The sequence below is a fragment of the Colobus angolensis genome, unplaced genomic scaffold (assembly GCF_000951035.1).
Source record: "Colobus angolensis palliatus isolate OR3802 unplaced genomic scaffold, Cang.pa_1.0 Scaffold226, whole genome shotgun sequence".
Classification (NCBI taxonomy): domain Eukaryota; kingdom Metazoa; phylum Chordata; class Mammalia; order Primates; family Cercopithecidae; genus Colobus; species Colobus angolensis.
In genome coordinates, this window is record NW_012115444.1 from 3,248,029 (window position 1) to 3,262,093 (window position 14,065).

At 43.2% G+C, this 14,065-nt stretch overlaps 1 pseudogene across 1 annotated transcript; it reads right to left on the minus strand.

Moving 5' to 3' along the window:
- Nucleotides 1-6,608: 6,608 nt before the first annotated feature.
- On the minus strand, nt 6,609-7,450 carry LOC105513252 (annotated as a pseudogene). Its single transcript, XR_001001976.1, has one exon. The product of XR_001001976.1 is annotated as a 40S ribosomal protein S3a pseudogene (transcript).
- Nucleotides 7,451-14,065: the final 6,615 nt, after the last annotated feature.

The following is a 14,065-nucleotide window of genomic DNA, read 5'->3' on the forward strand; positions in this document are numbered from 1 at the left end:
GACTTTTTCCAGAGTTCTCCCTCTGTTGACAAGCATACCACTGGGGGCAGAGAAGAGCCCGAAGTCAGTCATCCTGGGTATAAATATGAGTTCTGCCACTTACTGTATGACCTTAGCAAGTTTTAATTTGAAGTCTTGGTTTTAATAGCTGGCTGCTATTGTCAGTTGGTTGCTTGAGGCTTACATATTCGTAATTCTTTTTTTTTTTTTTTTTTTTTTGAGATGGAGTCTGGCTCTGTCTCCCAGGCTGGAGTGCAGTTCAAGTTGTTGGAAAGATGTAGGTCTCCACTGACACCTGCAGGATATTGAGAGGATAGCCTTTCCTTCTCATCTGAAAGCATTTAGATTAAAAGAAGAAAGTGGGAGTCCAAGTTGTAACACCTTGCAAGTTGGTTATACTGTTTTTCCCTGTGTCACCATCGTTTAGCTCCATGTAATCTGTTATGCCACCCTCCACTTCAGGCAAGGTTCAGCCAGGAATGTGAGCAATTACATTTCACGTGGATTACCTACATGTGGCATTTCACATTAATTACCTACACTCGGGATGGATAATGACTACTTGGCTAGAAAGAAAAATTGGCCTGAGGAATATTTCAAATGATTTTGTGAACCACCTTTGGTGAGCTTTTGACTTTCTTAAATACCATTTTTCCATATGTGCCTCCGCTGATAAAGTGGCTTCTTTTGCCTAATGCTTTCGTATGTTCCATCTGATTTAATTTTGATATTAAGTAAAAGCCAAGGTGTTAATTCTGGAGTAGAGCACCACCTGCTGGTCCCCTAAAGCCTGCCAGGATCCCAGAGTCTGTGGCAGTTGTTTTTCCTCAAAAGCTTTTGCCTCTTGCTCTTGCATGAGCCACCTTTTAACCACATTTACAACTTATTCTGAATAGCTGAAGCTAACGAAGATAAAGCTAGGCAATGTGGCTTCTTTCAATGCAGACCCACCTTAATGAGAGTATTCTATCCATAGTCGGAAGAATATTCTATCCATAGTCTGAATTCCATGCTACTGACCTAATTCCTTGTAAACCTGGGGTGAAGGGAGAGGACCATAATGCTTACATCCTTAACGACATTTGTAGGCTTTTTGGAAGGCTAGAGAGTTGATTACTGATTACTTCCTAATTACTGGAGCAATTCCTCTGGCCTTTTTCTCTCCATCCTTTTGGTTGGGTCTGATGCTCCTCAGGATTATGTCTTGAGTATGTCAGCTCCCTCCAGAGAGTGGTATGGGTGTTACCTTAAATGTGTTGGAGGAGTTGGAGGTCACATTGAGCTGAGATCACGCCATTGCACTCCAGCCTGGGTGACAGAGTGAAACTCAGTCTCAAAAAATTAGCTGAGCACAGTGATGTGTGCCTGTAGTCCCAGCTACTCGGGAGGCTGAGGCAGGAGGATCACCTGAGCCCAGGAGTTCAGTGAGCTATGATTGCACCACTGTACTCCAGCCTGGGCAACAGAGCGAGACTGTCTCAAAAAACCATTATACACTAGAATGGGAAAGAACTAAAGTACTCACCACGACTTTCCTTTTATAAAGGCTTTGTTGTTTCTCAAATTATTCAACTTATTCAACGGTATTCAGTATGAATTGGGATAACAAGTTGGCCAAGACACAAGGTTATGTATGCTGCCAGTCCTGTCACCAGGATGCAGACTCAGACATTTCCAACTGCAAAAGTTATGACATGGCCTGGTTATGCAATTATTATATAAACCTACATAGATATGTTTTGAAACCATATAAAAATGTAGCAAATGTTAGTAGTATGCAAAGTACTCTGGCTCCCACAGTAATCGTCCTGGTTCTTTTAATGAAAAGTAATTGACTTTTAAATAACAATGAAATGTTGGCAGGCTCCAGGTCACTGGCTGCGTGCCTTGTAAGTTCCCTTTGTTGGCTGGGGAGGTTTTCACAACTGGCTGTAGCTAAAACAGGATTGTCCTTTCTGTGTCTTGTCTGTGAAAAAGACCTCAGCCCTGGGGCCAGTGGAGGGTATACCAAGGACATACATTGTACGGGTGGGTCCAATGGACTCCACTTTGAGAGAAAGGGCATTATGAGTACAGAGGCCAACACTGCCTCACCACCCCTTAGTCTTTGACCCAAAGTTAACAGAGGATAAAAGATGTGGAGAGCTGGATGAGTAAACAAATACACTTTGGGAGACCAAGGTGGGTAAATCACGAGGCCAGAAGTTTGAGACCAGCCTGGCCAACATGGTGAAACTCCTTCTCTACTAAAAATATAAAAATTAGCTGGGTCTGGTGGCACAGGCCTGTAGTCCCAGCTACTCTCTAGACCGAGGCACAAGAATTGCTTGAGTCTGGGAGGCAGAGGTTGCAGTGAGTGAGCCGAGACCGTGCCACTGCACTCAAGCCTGGGTGACAGAGCAAGACTTTCTCAAAAAAAAAAGAAAAAGAAAAAATGAGAAGGAAGTGTAAGATCAGATGCGAACTGACTGCTTTTCCAAGAAGAGCCAGTGTGGTCCTCTGGCAGCATCGCGAGGATGGTAACTGACAGGTGGGGCTACTGTGGAATATGGAAACAACGGTTCAAGGTAGGTGATACAGGTTTGCTTTAGTAAGTGGAAGAAGTTCATGACAAAGACAGGGATCACTGTTCCCAGCGGCACATGCCATGCCCTACATAAGTGCAAGATAGAACTATATTGGGCCAGGTGTGGTGGCCCACGGCTATAATCCCAGCACTTTGGGAGGCTGAGGCGGGTTGATCACCTGAGGTCAGGAGTTTGAGACCAGCCTGACCAACATGGTGAAACCCCGTCTCTACTAAAAATACAAAAATTAGCCGGGTGTGGTGGTACAGGCGTGTAATCCCAGCTACTCAGAAGGCTTAGGCAGAAGAATTGCTTGAACCCGGGAGGCGGAGGTTGCAGTGAGTCGAGATCGTGCCATTGCACTCCAGCCTAGGAGACAGAGCAAGACTCTGTCTCAAAACAAACAAAAAAACACCTTGTATTTACAACTTACTCAAAAGTGTTAGGCAGGCATTGGTGATATGATGGTTTTAAAAAAAAAAGATGCTGAGGACTGTCCTATCTATGCTAAATAGTATATAACAGGTATATACAAAGTATTTGGAAAAGGTGTAATAAATTTTGCCTGGGGTTAGGGAAGGCTTCAGAAAGGTAGTATTTGCACAACCCTTCAAGTAACAAAAAGGACAGAGCAAATGTGTATATATTAGATCACCGTTCGGCCTTTTTGCATAAACACATTCACTGAGACTTCTATACACTTTTCAAGAGTGATTTAGAAAGTCATTCACTCTTAATTTCTTGTTCTAGAAGGGCAGCAGGGAAGGAGCTGCATCTTGGAATAGCCATTATAAGAGGTGAATGTCAATTAGACAAATTCCTATCATAGTTGTCTAGTAAACAACTACCAGGATGTCATAGGCAAGTCAATGTAGTCTCATCTCTCCCATTCTATAGATAAAATATAATCACATTATTTTCACATTCAACATCTAGAAGATACTGTGATAGCCTGAGGAGCTTTTCTTATCAGTGAACTTAGGCCGGGTGTGGTGGTTCATGCCCATAATCCTAGCACTTTGAGAGGCTGAGGCCCGCAGATTACTTGAAGTCAGGAGTTTGAGACCAGGCTGGCCAACATGTTGAAACCCCGTCTCTACTAAAAATACAAAAATTAGCTGGGTGTAGTTGTACATACCTGTAATCCCAGCTACTTTGGAGTCTAAGGCAAAATAGCTTGAACCCAAGAGACGGAGGTTGCAGTGAGCTAAGATCACACCACTGCACTCTAGCATGGGTGACAGAGCCAGACCCCACCTCTCAAAAAAAAACTGATTGTATAGCCAACCTATTTATTTTATCCCCTAATTTATTTGGGAGTGGGTAATACATAATGTGGGGACTCATCTCCAAAATTTTTGAATAACTAGAATTTACTCCTGTTTTGCAGAGAGAAATTATGTTGAACAAGAAAATATTAAGCAAACATTTCATATAGAAAGGAAAAAGGCCAGCCTATACAACCTTTTAGGAAAATGAATTCCATTTCAGTTTCTAAAAATCACTACACCATGAAAAGTTCCACAAATACAAACCACAGGGCTTATATGAAAAATGGTATTAGGGCACAGCACTTTAAAACTTCACCAGTGACACATTTAAAAACAGTGGGTCTACACATAAACATCTAAGAAATATAATAAACACTACAAACAAATATGGCACTTTACCTTGAGGAAGACTCAAAGTGTGCTTGTGGAACTGGGCCTCAGAAGGGTTGCAGTTTGTGATTTGACTTCCTGTGAAAGTAAGGGCTATCTGGAATAGAGGGAAAAGAAAGTGGGTTATCTGGAAGGTGGGCTATCTGGAATCAGAGGGAAAGGAAATATGGATGGGTGTAGTTCAATGTCACTGTGAAAGACTATCTATTGGAGGTGTGTGTGTGTGCTTTATGTGTTTCCCTGCAGCTTGGTTCAAGAGGTGCAGTTTTCTGCGTTCATTTTCTTGCAGAATGAATTGCCCCCTGAGCAAATAATATATTATATTGGAACAAATTTGCATGTTCAAAACTAACAGCTGAATTGACTTGTACACCAAGAGATTCTTCAAATCAAAACTTTCTAAAACCAGTGAAACCATAGGATTTCAGAAACCAATTCTAGAACATTAAGGATTTGGCATATCTGTTGAATTGGTATCATGTGACTTGATCCATTATTTCTCACATTCCCTCCCAGAGGATAAATAAAAGTAGCAATTTAGCCCCTTTAGATTGAGTCCCATGACAGATTGTTGTAAATGTGTTCCAAATGTACAAGCTCCAGAAATTACTTAGTCCTGGAAAATTGCTGCTTATCCCTGGGCCACTGTAGTCTGCTTTCCTGTATGCAACCTGAGTTAGGAGTCTACCTAAGTATTCCAGTCATGCCTTTCCAACCTTTAGCAGGTGGCTGGATTTTTCAAGTCAGCTGAAAAAATTTTGGTCAACTGAAAAATTCTCATAGTCTGGTGTTCCTACTGTTTAAACTAAGTTAAGCTGAAGTTTTCTGTGATACCCAGTAAGCCAGAAGCCACTACTGTCAACTATAGGGAGAGGGGTTTACTTAAAAGGTATACAGGGGTGACCACTAATTGATTTGAGCTCAAATTGTTTCTGATGCTTAAAAACCTCAGGGATTTTATTTATTTTTTCCCCAAACTTATCAAGATAATATGAGGACTAAGAAATGTAAAGAATGAGGGGAAGGGAGGTACCTGGAAGGGGACACCTGTAATTCCCCCACCCAGAGGTGATCATGGTTATTGGCTTGCTTCTGACAAATCTTTTCTATGTATGCCACTCTACAGAGCATAGATCATTATATAAAAATTGGCATACCGTTTTTTCTGTCAGCATATCAATATGCCAAACACTTAAACTGAACATTTCGAATAGCTTCATAGTCCCACACAGATTTATCATCACAAAACCATGGGCAAGCAATGTAAGTCTGTATCCCTCCATTTTTTTTTTTTTTTTTTTTTTTTTTTTTTTTTTTTTTGAGACAGGAGTCTTGCTCTGTCGCCCGAGCTGGAGTGCAGTGGCCGGATCTCAGCTCACTGCAAGCTCCGCCTCCCGGGTTTACGCCATTCTCCTGCCTCAGCCTCCCGAGTAGCTGGGACTACAGGCGCCCGCCACCTCGCCCGGCTAGTTTTTTGTATTTTTGGTAGAGACGGGGTTTCACCGTATTAGCCAGGATGGTCTCGATCTCCTGACCTCGTGATCTGCCCGTCTCGGCCTCCCAAAGTGCTGGGATTACAGGCTTGAGCCACCGCGCCCGGCCTCCCTCCATTTTGAATTGTGAGCCTATTTATCATTGCCAGCCTTTCAATAAATGAGCCTGCCTTTCAAAAATCCAACCAATACCTCAAGTACTGTATTCAACCAACTTTAAAGACCAAGACAAGTGCCATTCTGGAATTTACTGCAATGCCCAAAGTGTGGATATTTCAAATAGATGAAAATTACCTAAGAATGAACACTGGTCTATGACCCTCTTGCCCCACTTAACATCTTGCTGCCTCCATAGAGTTTTTCAACACTGAAACCAAAGGATTTTGTGGCAATGTTTAACTTTTTTTTCTTTTCCAATCACCAGCTTAATGGAAGGTTTAATATCCTTCTGTTTCTTCTGTTAACATCTGGCCTTCCCTGAACAGCCATCTCCTCCTAAGAATAGGGAAATATCTGATATCAGGCCCTCCAAAAGATCTATTAGTGGCAACGAAGACCCTGGGACTTAATAACACTCTGAATAGCAAGACTTTTCTTTAGGGAATTTCCTTGGAGGAAGCCTAGGGCTAATTGTTGTTTGGTTCTTCCAGTCAACCAACTCAAGAGTCCCTTCCTGGAAACTACCTTTGCGCATCCCTTAGGAGGCTTTGGTCCCTGAGCCCTATCCCACTCCCTAATTAACCTGTCTCCTCTGTCTTCCTGTACATCCTGGAATCTGTGTTTGGCAATTTTAAAGACATTCTCATTTGTATTCTTGATTCCTTCACCCTTTATCCTTCTGTCATATCTGGACTACCCCTCCCACTTTTTTCTTTTTTTTTTTTCCCCACAAATAGCACTTTTTATTTGACACTATTTGAAGTCTGAACTTTAAACAGATTCTTGGACTGGTGGTTCATATGCATCAGCTCGTTCCACTTTAGCACCTGTCTCGTCCCCAGTGGCTTTTCCAGAACTCCTGCCTTCACCACGAAGCTCCATGAGCTTTCCCAATTCAAACCTGGGCTTCTTCAGCAGTTTTACTTTTCTAACGAAGACACCATGGAGAGGATAAATAGATTGGCAAGCCTTTTCTATGTCTTTTCCAGTGCTGTCTGGAATCAATTTATTGACCACTTCTTTCAAGTCATTTGTCTGCACCTCTCGGGTCATGATTTCCATCATCATCTTCTGGATTTGGCGGACCTGTTGGTACTGAGCATAAGAGGTCTCGTATCTGATTGTTGCGTTTTTTAGTAAAACCAACACAGAACAGATGAAGCAAGTAACCATCAGTAGTCTTGACATCAACATGAGCTTCAATCATTGTCTGCCACTTTTTGACCATGGAATACATTTTGTCACAGGTAAGATCCACGCCATGGAAGTTAGTCAGGCAGTTTTCGTCCTGAACATCTTCAGTAATCAGCTTGAATTTTCTAAATGCAACTTCATCATTCTGCAAATCAGCAAGACTCACTTAAAACACACAACGCTTGAGACCATCAGATGCAATTTTGGTTCCTTGGGTCCTGGTGACGAGTGTCTTTCCAATATTTCTTATATTGGACATAGCAGGTGCTTTCACATCATACCAATCTTTCTTAGAAAATGGATCAGCCACTTTCTTCTTGGCTCCCTTTTTGCCACCTTTCGTAAGGTGCTTGTTCTTGCCAACCACCATGGGCTGGTCAGAGAGTCAAAAGGGCCCTCCCACTTTTTTCTAATGTAGTGCGCCCACATTAGGGAAACAGGCTAAGACCACAAAAACTAAACTTGCCTTCACTTGGATTCTTTTGGCCCTAACTTTGAGGGCTTATTCCAAATATTTTCCATTCCTCAAGTCCGGAACCTGATCTTGGCCCCTTCATCTTTAGGAAATAAAAAGCTAATCCACTTGAGCCTCCCTCAAATTTCATCTCATATCGTCCTACTGTATGATTCTGACCAAGATTACTTACCTCCCTTAATTCCATGCCTTTGTTCCTGCTGTTCTAGAAATACAGTCAGGTGTACTGGCTCACGCCTGTAATCCCAGCACTTCGGGAGGCCCAAGCGGGTGGATCATGAGGTCAGGAGTTCAAGACCAGCCTGGCCAACAAAGTGAAACCCCGTCTCTACTAAAAATACAAAAATTAGCTGGGTGTGGTGGCGCATGTCTGTAGTCCCAGCTACTAGGGAGGCTGAGGCAGGAGAATCACTTGAACCGGGCAGGTGGAGGTTGTGGTGAGCCAAGATCGCACCACTGCACTCCAACCTGGGCAACAGAGCTAGACTCCATCTAAAAAAAGAAAAAAGAGAGAGAAATACCTAGAAAGTCATTTCCCCATTCTTTGATCCCAGACACTTTAATGGAGGTGAGAAGTATACCAGCTACTTTGTATTTTTAGTAGCATAAGGCAAGATGTTTATAAACCACTCTTACTATGAGACATTTGCCAGCATCCAACTAAGGACTTTTTTTTTTTTTGAGACAGTGTCTCACTCTGTCGCCCAGGCTGGAGTGCAGTGGTGGGATCTCGGCTCACTGCAACCTCCGCTTCCCAGGCTGAAGCGATTCTCCTGCCTCAGCCTCCCGAGTAGCTGGGATTACGGGGGCCCACCACTACTACCCGGCTAACTTTTGTATTTCTAGTAGAGATGGGGTTTCACCATGTTAGCCAGGCTGGTTTTGAACTACTGACCTCAAATGATCCACCCGCCTCAGCCTCCCAAAGTGCTGGGATTACAGGCAGGAGCCACTGTGCCCAGCCTTTATTAACTCTTTGGGGCCCACCACACTTCCTTCCCAGGTCCTGAGCAAACATCAAGTTGATTCTTTTCTAAAGAAATTGGTATTGGTTCAGGCCAGCTTTGGCTGCCAAATTCTCCAGATCAGCAAACCCTTCTCCCCAGCTAGACCAAGTCTTGCTAATGATAGCTTTCAGCCTAACCTCCAGGCACTTCCAGGCCCACTGAGGGTCAACCTTCTTGAGATTAAACCCAGGCAGCAAAACCTGAAAGGTCCTATCAGACAGGAAACTAGTATGCAAGACTACAGTCCCTGCCTGCACTAACCTGGCCCAGGCTTCTTAAAGACACTTTCTTTTTGAATTATTTTTCCATATCTATTCTAGACAGGAAGTCAAGTAACACCTCAACAGATTCATTCTTCCATGTCAGTCATTGGCACGGCCTAGCCTTGAGTCGACACCATAATACCCTTCCTGGCTAATAGACCCAACAAGAACCAGAAGTTTCTTACTGTCCACCAGATGGCAGTGTTCGTTAGCAGTAGCTCTGAAAAGGACAAGATTGCACCTGGGATACAACAAATAATCTGAGGATGCCCTTATACTTTTTTTAAACAGCCACACCATCCACTCCCAGAGATCTTTGATTAGACTACACTGGGATTATGACACAATATAATGATATTAAAATTAAACACTTTTGATCTTTACATAACCTATGATTTAGAATGAATCAATAAATAACAGCTACTATTAGTTTACACCCTGATGCTTCAAATAGGTTATAAACACCCTGTGGCAGACTGCCTCACACAAGTATTCATCTTAATCATTTTCAAATAAGATTCTAACCACAACTGCTCACAAATGAAGGGTTATCATTAAAAATGGACATGAAGCTTTTTTCTATTGAGTGTAAAAACAAACTCAAGTCTCACCAGATGGTCTCTGAATAAAGAAAAACCAGGCCAGTCGTGGTAGCTCATGCCTGTAATCCCAGCACTTTTGGAGGTTGAGGCAGGAGGATCACTTCAGGCCAGGAGTTCAAGACCAGCCTGGGCAACATAGTGAAATTCCAACTCTACAAAAAATTAAAAAAATTAGGTGTGGTGGCACACCTGTAGTCCTTGGTACTCAGGAGGCTGAGGTGGGAGGATCCCTTGAGGCCAGGAGTTCAAGACCAGCCTGGGCAACATAGTGAAATTCCAACTCTACAAAAAATTTAAAAAATTAGGTGTGGTGGCACACCTGTAGTCCTTGGTACTCAGGAGGCTGAGGTGGGAGGATCCCTTGAGCCCAGGAGATCAACACTGCAGTGAACCATGATTGACCCACTGTACTTCAACCTGGGCAACCGTGAGACCATCTCAAAAAATAAAATGATCTTTAAAAAAAAAAAAAAGGAAAACCAACACTTTTTTTCTCTCAACTCACTCTCAGTACTTCACTTCCAACACCAGATGTGAGTTTTTTTTCCCACACATCAATTCTGTGGTAGGTGATCCTACAAATTTAACTCAACTCTGGCTCTACCTACCTGGAGGTTAAGGGCTTGGTCCCACAAGACTACCCTTAATTCAGACCCAACCACAAGTCCCAGGTTCGACCTGTTATTCTGACCAACCAGCTGTAAATCTGAGGGTCCCACAACACTCCCCACTGCTGCCTAACCCCTTTGGATTCAATCCTTTGCTTGAATGACTCAGGGAAACATCTTATTTACATTTAACCATTTATTATGAAAGTACTTATCAGAACAGCTAGACGGGAGACAGACATGGGGCAGGGGCATGGGGTTTCCGTGTCCTCTCAGGGCACACCAGCTCCACATGTTCAGTAACGTGGATGTTCTAAGAATCATGTAGTTCAGGGATTTTTATGGAGACTTAATCATATGGGCATAATCAATTGTAACTCAATCTGCAGCCTCTCTCCCCTTCCAAAGGGTGGGGTGGGGCTGAAAGTTTTAAGCTTCTGGTCATGGGCTGGTCTTTGTGGTGACCAGTCCCTATCCAGGCGCCCACGGAGAGGCATAACATTAGAACAAAAGTTCCTACCAGCCAGGAAATTACAGGAGACTTGGGAGCTCTGTGCCAGGAACCAGAGACAAACAGCAAAATATTTATTTCTTCTTATAAATCACAATATCATAGCCTCCAATGCCTCCTTGGGAAGCAGAAAGTAGCAGAGGTACAGTGGTATATTGTGTACATGAAAATCAGGTCCCCTGGCACAGAAGGACAACTAGACAACCCAGTCCCAGTGTGGCCCAGTAAACGCAGTACAGTCTAAATGGTGATCAGGCCTTACCTTCCTCTGGGCTCTGCTCCCAGTCTGGTACATCACTTCATGGAACTCATAAGCTTCTGGACCTCAGGTGGTTTATAGACAAAATAACATTGCTTAAAGACCCTAAAAATTGTAACATCCAAAATATATTAAAACAAAAAGGTACCCACAGACTTATAAAAGCAGAAAGATAATGTACTTACCATTTTGAATTGGCTTATCTACAGACAAAACATTTTCATTATTCCAATAACCTTGATAAAATACCTGGGATAGATACGGTTTTGAAGGAACTGCTGATTTTGAAAATGTAATTCCTCCTATCCCCCTTTCTCTTAAATATGGTTCCTAGGTAGTATGCATTACCTGTGGTTAAGCTAAAATTGTTCCTACACACTATTTACGAAAGAAATGTTTCTTTTGTTGTTAGTCTGTGAAAAGCTGACAATGAGAACTCGGAGGTAGGCTTTTTGGGCTGATTGAGATAGGGTCTTGCTTTGTTGCCCAGACTGGAGTGCAGTGGCATGGTAATGGCTCACTGCAGCCTTGAACTCATGGGCTCAAGTGATCCTCCCACCTCAGCCTCCCAAGTAGCCAGGACTATCAGCATGTACCACCATACCTCATTTTTTTTTTCTTTTTTTTTTAATGTAGAGACAGGTGCTCACTACGTTGTCCATCCTGGTCTTGAACTCCTGTGATCAAGCAATCCTCCCATCTCAGCCTCCCAAATTGCTAGGATTATAAGCACAAACCACCACACCTGGCCTTTCTGGACTTTTTAACGTCCAGTTATCTGGATTCAACAGCAAGAGGCCACCGCTGAATAATGGACAAGAGGCCGCTAAACTTCCTACACATGCAGAATGCACTATTTAGAGGAAGTAAGCTATTCACACATCCCTTTCGGTGCCTTATGCTAGACAAAGACACAACACCACCTAACAACCCCAACCAGGAGAGGGGCAATTAGTGTAGAGGCTAGGTCTTAAGAATGAATGAAACAAGTGGGGTTTTGCTGTTTGCTGGGTTTGATTCAGTATCTACTCTATAGAAGACATGGTGCTAGGATGCTGCAGAAGTACCACATACTCCTGGTCAAAAGGCACATAAATTCTAGTAACAGATTCTAACACAAAACTTCAGAGCCAGATTAAACGAGCATATTAAATACTGTAAGTTTCAAAGACAACAGAAAAGTAAAATTAGTCCAAATAAATACATTAGTGGAAATGCAAAGAAATGGGCCCTAGAAAATATATATCAAATTGGTAAAAGTAATGGCAGAGAAGGGCCCTGGAAGGAGGTGGTAGTGGTAGAAAAGGGGGGTAAGTTAGAAAAGTGTTCATGTCACAGCCGGGCGCAGTGGCTCACGCCTGTAATCCCAACACTTTGGGAGGCCAAGGCAGGCAGATCACGAGGTCAGGAGTTCAAGATCAGTCTGGCCAACATAGTGAAACCCCAGCTCTACTAAAAATGCAAAAATTAGCCTGTTGTGGTGACGCATGCCTGTAGTCTCAGGTACTCAGGAGGCTGAGGCAGAAGAATCGCTTGAACCCAGGAGGCAAAAGTTGCAGGGAGCAGAGACCGCACCTTTGCACTCCAGCCTGGGCAACAGTGAGACTCTGTCTCAAAGAAAAAAAAAAATGTGTTTGTGTTAAATGTAACAGAGCTCATCTTTTAGAGAGAAATGGCTAGGCTAATAGAGTCATGTGCCATAGAACATTTCAGTCAATGATGGGCCACATGACAGATCATAAGACCATACCTTTGTTTAGATACACAAATACCACTGTGTTACAACTGCCTAGGCAGTACAGTCCCATGCTGTACAGGTTTGTAGCCCAGGAGCAAGACTATACAGCCTAGGTGTGGAGTAGGCTCTGCCGCCTAGGTTTGTGTAAGTCCACTTTAGGATGCTCACATGAAAAAATCACCTAACAACATTTTCCCCAGAACACATCCTTGCTAAGCAACACATGACTTATTTTTGGCATAAGCTTTTAATGTCAAGTTTTATGAGCAAGGTTAGGCAAGTAAAATGTTCTGAGTCTAGGATATTAAAACACTAAGATGTTCAGCAGAACAGAAATTATAGTCAAACAGAAAAAATAGTAATAAAAAAACACTGAGATAAACTTTTTTTTTTTTTTTTTTGAGACAGAGTCCAGCTCTGTTGCTCAGGCTGGAGTACAGTAGCGTGATCTCGGCTCACTGCAACCTCCGCCTCCCTGGTTCGAGTGATTCTCCTGCCTCAGCCTCCTAAGTAGCTGGGACTACAGACACATGCCACCACACCTGGCTAATCTTTGTATTGGTAGTAAGAGACAGGGTTTTGCCATATTGGTCAGGCTGGTCTCGAACTCCAGACTTCAGGTGATCCACCTGCTTCGGTCTCCCAAAGTGCTGGGATTACAAGCATGAGCCACTGTGCCCAGGAAATTAATGTAACTTTTAAGAGAGTATAGAGCTCAAAATAATTTAGCAGGCTAGTTTATTTTTTGTTTCATCTGCAGCAAGATGAGACAGGAAAAAATACGATTTCTCCATGGTCACTTCTACTGGTTTTTTTTTGAGACAGAATCTCACTCTGGTGTCCAGGTTGGAATGCAGTGGTGTGATGACAGCTCACTGCAGCCTCAACCTCCCAGGCTCGAGTCATCCTCCCACCTCTGCCTCTGGAGTAACTGCAACTACAGGCGCGCCATCACTACACCCAGCTAGTTTTTTTTTGGGCACACACAGGGTACCCAAAAATGTTGCCCAGACTTGTCGCAAACTCTTGGGTTCAAGCGACCCTCCCATCTCAGCCTCCCAAAGTGTTGGGATTACAGGTATAAGCTACCACGCCTGGCCCTATTTCTACTAGTTTCATCACTGGATTTGTGAGCCTAGCCCAACTTCCTCAACCCAGTTGTCCTCAGAGGAGGCAATGTATTTCTCACTTCCGTAATTCCACACAGCAAATCCAAGCTTTCAACATGCCCAGTAGCTTGTACCCAAATGTTCTGCTTATATTCTCCTCTTCCCCTTCTTTCTCATGGAACATCATCCAGCTTGGTAAAGAGAATCCAAAGCAGCACTTCCTCACACTATGCTCTGACAGGGTGGCAGGTGCCCAAGGGACAGCTCCCTCCAGCCTAGAGCAGCCCTGTGCATTTTCCATGTGGTGGTCAAGAAAAAGGTTGGAAACAACACATTTAAACCTCAGGAACTTCTGTACTCTCTGTCACCCTAGTCGTAAGGGAAATGGAGTACCAAACACTGAAAAAAAAAAAAAAAAA